Below are 8223 nucleotides of genomic sequence, written 5' to 3'. Positions count from 1 at the left end.
ACAAAACAACAAAAGCCAACTCGATTAAGGGCAAAAGAGGAAACAATAACAACGTACCTCAAGCGGGGCGTTACAGTAATGAACATCTATATGCTTGGTGCGAACATGGAATACTGGATTTTTTGCTAAGTGAATAGCACTCTGACTACCAGAGTAGATACTGATCTTCTCCTGATTAATCTTCAATTCTTCCAATAGTCCTTTTAACCAAATAGCTTCCTTTTCAGTCTTTGTAACTGCCATATATTCTACCTCTGTAGTAGACAAAACAACTGTAGACTATAAAAAAAGATTTCAAACTTACTAGAGCTCCAATAAGAGTAAATACATATCCAGTTGTTGATCGACATTTATCCAGATCACTAGCATAATCAGAATCAACGTAGCCAATAGCAAACTAACTAAGATCGTCATTCTGCTAAAAAACAAAACCAATGTCTACAGTACCTAAAATGTACCGTAAAATCCACTTCACAGCTTGCCAATGTCCTTTACCAAGATCATGCATATATATGCTCAAAATTTCAACTGCATATGAAATGTCAGGCCTAGTACACACCATTGCATACATCAAACTATCTATCATATTTAAATACGAAACCTTTGACATATATTCTTGTTCTTCATGTGTACTTGGAGATAACAATGCACTAAGCTTTATATGAGGAACAAGTAGAGTACTTACAGGTTTTGTACTTTCAGTTATGCCAAAACATTGTAAGACTTTCTTTAGATACTGCTTTTGAGTCAAACAAGCCTTGCCTCTCACTTTGTCTCTACAAATCTCCATGCCAAGAATCTTCTTGGCTTCACCCAAATCTTTCATCTCAAACTCTTGATTCAACTGGGATTTTAATGCATCAATTTATGACATGTTTCTAGAAGCTATCAACATATCATCAACAAACAAGAGTAAATAAATGAAAGAACCATCTTGTAACTTACAAAAATACACATAATAATCAAATTTGCTTCTTGTGTACTTTTGACCTATCATAAACCTATCGAATCGTTTGTTCCACTGTCTCAGAGATTGTTTCAAACCATAAAGCGATATTTTTAGTTTACAAACCCAATATTCTTTCCCAATAACCCTGAATCCTTCTGGCTGAGTCATATAGATTTCATCTTCCAAATCACCTGTAAAAATGCAATTTTCACATGAAGTTGAACTAGTTCAAGATTTATCTATGCTACCAAGGCCAACAAAATTCGAATGGAAGAATTCACTATAATCAATTCCTTCGTTCTAAGCGTAGCCTTTCGCCACCAACCCAGCCTTGAATTGGAGTCTTTCAAATTAGGAAATCATTCTTTCTTTGCATGTACCAATTTGCATCCAATTGCATTCTTATTCTTTGGTAATTTAACTATCTCCGAAGTTTCATTCTTTTGGAGAGACTGCATCTCTTCTTTCATTGCTTTCTTCCATTGACTAATTTCGAAATTGCTGACTGCTTCATTAAAAGTTGAAAGAACTTCACCATCTTCAATTGGGAGTGCATAGGCCACCATATCAGCAAAACGAGCAAATTTACGAATTTCTCGTCTTGGCCTATTAATGACAATGGATTCTTATTAAGGTTCTTTGGAAGAATCCTTTTTTTCTTCTCCAATGGACTCCTCTATCATAGAAATGTCATTTTTTGCTTCAACGTTTCTAGTTGGGCTAACAAATGTTGTTTCAAATTCCACCTGCTACCGAGTATGCTCCACATGTTGTAAAGTACTGTTAACCTTTATTTGGTTTCATGTTTTCTTCTCTAACATAGAAGACTCGTTAAATATCACATCCCTGCTAAATAGTATTTTCTTCGAACTTGGACACCAAAGACGGTATCCTTTCACACTTAAGATAATCCCCATGAATACTATTTTATTTACTCTAGGATCTAACTTAGACTTTTTCACATGATAATAAGCAGTGGGACCAAAAACATATAAAGAGTTATAATTAGAAATAGGTTTTCTAGACCAAAATTCTAATGGAGTTTTTTCCTCAATCGCAGTCGATGGTAAACGATTAATGAGATGACATGTGTAAGTAATTGCCTCAGCCCAAAATTCTTTGCCTAACCAACATTAGACAAAATACATCAAAGTATAGTTTGATTCATGCATTTTGCCACCCTATTCTACTGTGGTGTATTTCTTATTGTAAAGTGACATACTATACATTCATCTTGACAAACGTTTAGAAAAGGATCGCTACGATACTCCCCATTGTTATCTATTTGTAGTTGCTTAATCTTTCTGCCAGTTTAAGTCTCAATCATCTTTTTCCATTTAAGGAAAACCCCAAGTACATCATCTTTAGTCTTCATAACATACACCCAAACTCTTTTGAAAAAAATCATCTTCAAAAGTGGCAAAATACTGCATACCTCCCAAAGATGTTGTTTTGATAGGTCCCCACACATCAGAATGAACATAATGTAGAACACCTTAGTATTATGGACTGTGGTGCTAAACTTTACTCTTTTTTACTTTCCCGAAACACAATGCTCACAAAAATCCAACTTAAAAGTCTTTACACCTTTCAATAAGTTTTGATTCACCAAACTAAATGAGGTTTTTTCACCTATATGCCCCAAACGCATATGCCACAACTTGAGCATTTTTTAATTTGTACCTTTCTATGGGACTGTAGCTACTGTTCCAATAATCGTACTACCATTATAGTAATGCAAGTTGTTTCTCCTTATATCTTTCGTTACCATAAGAGCGCCTGAAGAAACCTTTAGAATTTCATCTCGCATATTCACCGTGCAGCCTTTAGATTCCAAGGCTCCCAAAGAAATGAGATTCTTTTTCAACTTCGGTACATATCAAACATCTTCTAGAATTCTAGTTGAGCCATCAAGATTCTTCAACTGAATTAAACCTATCCTAGTTGTTTTGAAAGCATCATGATTTCCCAAATAGATAATTCCACCATCAAGTTCTTCAAAGTTAAAGAATCACTTTTTGCGAGGACACATATGATAGGTGCATCTTGAATCCAAAATTCACTCATTTGAGCAAGATATGAATGGTAGGCTAACTAGAGAAAAATCTTACTCATATTCTTCATGCTCAACAACATATGCATCAAAAATAGCTTTGCCCTCTTTCTTTCACAACTTCGGACAATCATTCTTTTAATGCCCTTTCTCATGACAAAAGGCAAATTGATCCTTGTTGATTTTTCCCCTCAAACGAGATCTTTCCCTTTTCTCCTTCTTATGACTTTGGCTACGTCCTCTTGCTATAAGCACCTCTGCTAACTCATTCCTATATTGATCCTTGTCACAAGGTAGAACATACTTCTTCAAAAGACAAATTTTATTTCCCATGAAGAAATGTAATACTAAGATGATCCAACTCATCCAGAAGATAACCAATCAACAACATGTCTTTATGCTCATCTTTGAATGTTTAATCTAAATTTAACAAATCAGCGACCAATTTCTTAAATGTATCAATGTGGCTACTAATACTCATACCTAGCTGCAACAGAAGACAAAACAATCTTTTCATCAAATATAGTCTATTCTCTTTACTTTTCTTCATGTATTTGTTTTCTAATGTTTTCCATAACTTACTAGCAGACTTCTCTTTCATGAATGGATACTTCTGCTCTTTACAAAGACATGAGCGAATCATTCCACAAGCTTTTACATTCAACCTCACACAGTCTTTTTCATTGACATCTTCTGATTTCTCCTTCTCTAGAACTATATCTAGATCTTGCTGACACAAGTTATCCATTACCTCACACTACCATAAGCCAAAGTTATTATGACCACCAAAATTTTCAACATCAATTTTTGCATCTGTAACCGTCATTGGTTTTACTGAGGTAGATGATGATGTCATTTGTGTCTTACTCAATTGACTTGGTGGAGAATCTTCCGATGATGATACCATTTGTATCTTACTCAATTTACTTGGTAGACACACTTCCCCAATAACCAAGCTCCATAAATTATTATATTAAATAGCTAGCCAAAAAATTAACAATAGCCTCAGGATAGTAGTAAGTGCTGAAAATGATTCAATATGCACCTAAAAAAATCCCAAGAAACTGGAGGGGTCACAAATGATCCCACTTAAAACCCAACCTCCTTGGACATTAATCGTCTTGTTGACAGAATTTTCCTAGATATGCATATAACCATATAACTAGCTACTCATTATCCTAAACTTAGACTCTGTTACCACTTGTTATGTAGCGGAAACACAAACTCTAACATAAGCTATTGAAATATAATAATAAACAAGTACTAGAGCATAAATAAATGGCCACAATAAATGCAAAAATAAAGAACACAAAGAAATTTAACAAGGTTTGGTATTGTTACCTGCAAAAAAACTCCAATATTCTTTGAAGAATATAACAAATTTTTGGGCAATGCTACAAATATCCAAAATAAAAGGGAATACATAAAAAACTTTAAGCTACCGAGTAATAACGTCCCCTTACAATAGGAGTATATGGAGAAATATTTTTGGGATGATCAACCATACAACTTGGCCTCCTTTATATAAACCTTAATTTCTAACTCCGTTCATATTCCCACTTGATGTAGGATTGCTAATTATCTTATTCCTATTCGATGTGGGATTGCTAATTATCCCATTAATATTACTACTAGAGTGGGATTGCTAATGAGTCAATTTTTTAACAAAAGAATGGTAATGCAATGGCTAATAATTAGCCCTTTGATGTTTGAATTTTGATTCAATTGATAAATTGTAACATATTATTTATTTAAATAACGATAATTCACCACCATTAATCTAAATTATTATTAAGTTACATATAGTTATATACTTTTGTGGGTTGATGATGAAAGTTTTTTCTAGGAGTTCCTATAACTTTTTGTTTTCGATATGTTATGTATATTAGCGAATTTGAAGTCCTAAAAAAGTTGTAAATAGTTATTGAAATGATATAAAGTCACTGCCTCCTTTCTTTCTCACTCATTATATATACCGATGAACATTATTGACATGATTTTACATTTTGAACTCTAACATAAAGTTCCATATTTAATCTCACTCAAATCATACTTTATATCATTTATATGTTCCCTTCCTTAATTGATTTTACCTTTTCACTCTCATCATTCTTTTACTGTGGTAATTAAATAAAATAACACCTCATTAAAATATTCAAAAAAAAAAATTCACCTTTTATTCCAATTAATGAAAACTACTGGGTATCTTAGAGAGAAATTAGTGAGTGTTAATTTGGAAATTAAAAATATTTAACGACATTATATATATAACTGTTTCAAGCCTCCAGCAACACCAACCATTCAAACCAACAACCAACAACCCATAACACTATTTTCTGTTGATAAAGATGTAGAAATGGTTTATGCCCCTTCTGGCTTCATTTTATTTATGTAAATATATATGTTGGATTTAGCTCATTATAAATGTGTTTGCGATTTTGCATCATCAATCTGTCATCTCAATCTCATACACATCACATTTTGTGGCTCACTAAAGGGATGGCATTTTTGGCCGGGTTGTGTGAGCGCACTTATATTTAACTACATTACTGTTGGATTTGATTCTCACCAAATTTTCATAACATTAAAGACAATTTCCATCATTCCAAATCAATACTTTGCTTTAAGGTTCAATTAATTATAGTTTAAGTCTAAATTCATACCCTTTAATTAAGAGAATGTTTCTTATATTTATATTATGTATTTCAGAGAAAAAAAATCAATATATATAAAATGGACAATGCCTTCAACATCTCTGCAGTCAATTGAAATAATGAAAGCTCACACAGAGAAATGGCAGTGCCCTTCCTACACATCATACGAATTTGACCCTCACGAACACCCAACCCTATATTGTGGCGCAGTAAGAGCATGGGCATCATCAATTCATGATCGATGTATATATTTCCACACCGAAATTTTATAAGAACCACTTGTTCGTTAGGCTGGCTACAGTTTGTCAATGACAGAATAATTAACTTCAACTTCTTCAACACCAAATTCATTTCTATATTTGAAATCATCACCATGTATAAATTAATTATTCTAGCTACCTAGAGTAGACAATGTTAACAATTTAAAGAAATAATAAAAAAAATGAGGTTAGGGTTTCATTGATACTAACAATGTAATTGAATACAAAAGTATGATTTAACCTAAATACAAAGATATATATAGGCTAAACAAAAGAAATATGAAAAGACAGATCTACCATTAATAAACAATAAACAAAATAACTCATATTTCTTAACAGACACATAATCCATATTTTTATAGTTTGTTTGATTTATTAATTTTAGGTATATAACTTATTATACAACTATACATAACATAAATACCTATCCTAGGGATAAGTGGGAAATATGTTGTGAGTGGAAGAATTTCTTTTTTATTTAATCTTGGACAAGCTCACGAGCAAGAAACCCTACTACAATTTGTCCGATAGTTTCATCATATTGATACATCACTTATTAAAAATACCAATGGGTACACATAATTTTGATTACCACTGTTTCTCCCTTTTTCTTCATCTCTTAGATAAGACTAATATATAGCTGTTAGGTATGGCTTTATATACATTTCTTTATCTTCTTCCTTTATTTATTCCGTATTTTCCCTCTCGCCATTAAAAAGTGAAGAAAAAAAAACTTGAATCAGACCCACTTTGATGGAGAATAAGTTGAAATATAAATCTAGTTTCAGGGACTTAGCCCTCATGATTTTGGTATTAGTTCCTTTCTGGACTTAACACACACTCAAAATAAGCATAAATAGGACCCCGTAGCACCTTTTTTGAACTTGGTCGGTGAGGCAGATTGAGACTCCAACGCCATTGAACAATGGTTTGAATTTTAGGTATTTGGTAGTTTTGAGTTCTTTTATTTATTAGTACCATCAATTCCAGTGCAAATAATGATGATTTTAGTGAAAGTATCAATAACTTTATAATGCTTTACTGACTATGATATCGACTTAATTAATTATTAATTATCAAACCTCCATTATTTTCTTCTTAGCATGCTTTAGGTTTGTAGTTTGCTTAATTCATTATTTATTACCATAATTATATGTCTATAATATATAAATAATATATCTTCCTTTTGAAGTGGCTAAAACTTGTAGATTCTACCTAAACTTTATTTTATGCCATGCATGCCGTAATCCATTGGTTGTATATATAACTAAATTTAATCAACTTTATCTAATTATAAAACATAGGTGTAGTATATGATGTCACACCACAATATAATCCATTGCGACAAGTTGGTTGATTATAATAGTTATTGAAATCGAACCAACAAAATATTTACGATATATAAAAGAATTGTTGTGGTATTTGACTGAATTAACAAACAAAAACACTTCATTTAAAGCTTATATAACATGAAATTTATACTTGCTGAAAGAGAACTAACACAAATGTGTATATATATATAAGATTGGATTACTAACTGTATCAGTGGTTCATCATGCAGAATATTATGGGAGTTTGAGACATATTTTGTTTATACTAATGGAGACATTTCTACTTCCAAGAGCATATAAATATATTCATATCCAAATAAATCCGATGATTATAAGACAGGTATTTATCAACATAAAAAAATAAACATTAAAGCATAAAATTGTTTTTAAGTCCTCATCAACTTCCTCTTCTATATATAAGAGTTAGGCTTGATATCGTCAATTATGTCATTCTCATTGACCTATTAAACTGCTTTGATAGACTGACCTCATACCTAAATTTTGTAAGATAAAACATTGACTAAACAAAGTGCCCTGAATTTGGTTAACATGTTACACAACTTCCAAACCGGCTTTGTCCATAATCAGGCTCTTCTCAAACCTAATTTTGTTTGTTAATATTAGCATTACAATTTTCAGTTAATTATTTAGATAAAAATAATTAATGGTTTCATATTTTTAGTTCAATAATGAAATCGCAAACAACTTTTTCGTAGATAAGGGAAGCAAAACAATAAACATAAAGAAGTTGAGGAAAACATTGAATACAGAACAGTGTAAGCAATAAGATTATTGACTAGCAAACAATCTGCCAACTACCAAACACATACCCACTGGCTTCAAAAAATACTTAACTCCCAGCCTCTCAATTTTGACTATTTGGATATATTCTAGAGACAGCATAGCTCTAAAACCTAATGCCAACATCCACGCACAATGACCCCCCCAACTCTACAAAATATCAAATCAGGACTGC

This window comes from Pistacia vera, unplaced genomic scaffold (genome assembly GCF_008641045.1).
Source record: "Pistacia vera cultivar Batoury unplaced genomic scaffold, PisVer_v2 Contig601, whole genome shotgun sequence".
Classification (NCBI taxonomy): Eukaryota; Viridiplantae; Streptophyta; class Magnoliopsida; order Sapindales; family Anacardiaceae; genus Pistacia; species Pistacia vera.
Note: the sequence above shows the minus strand (reverse complement) of the source record.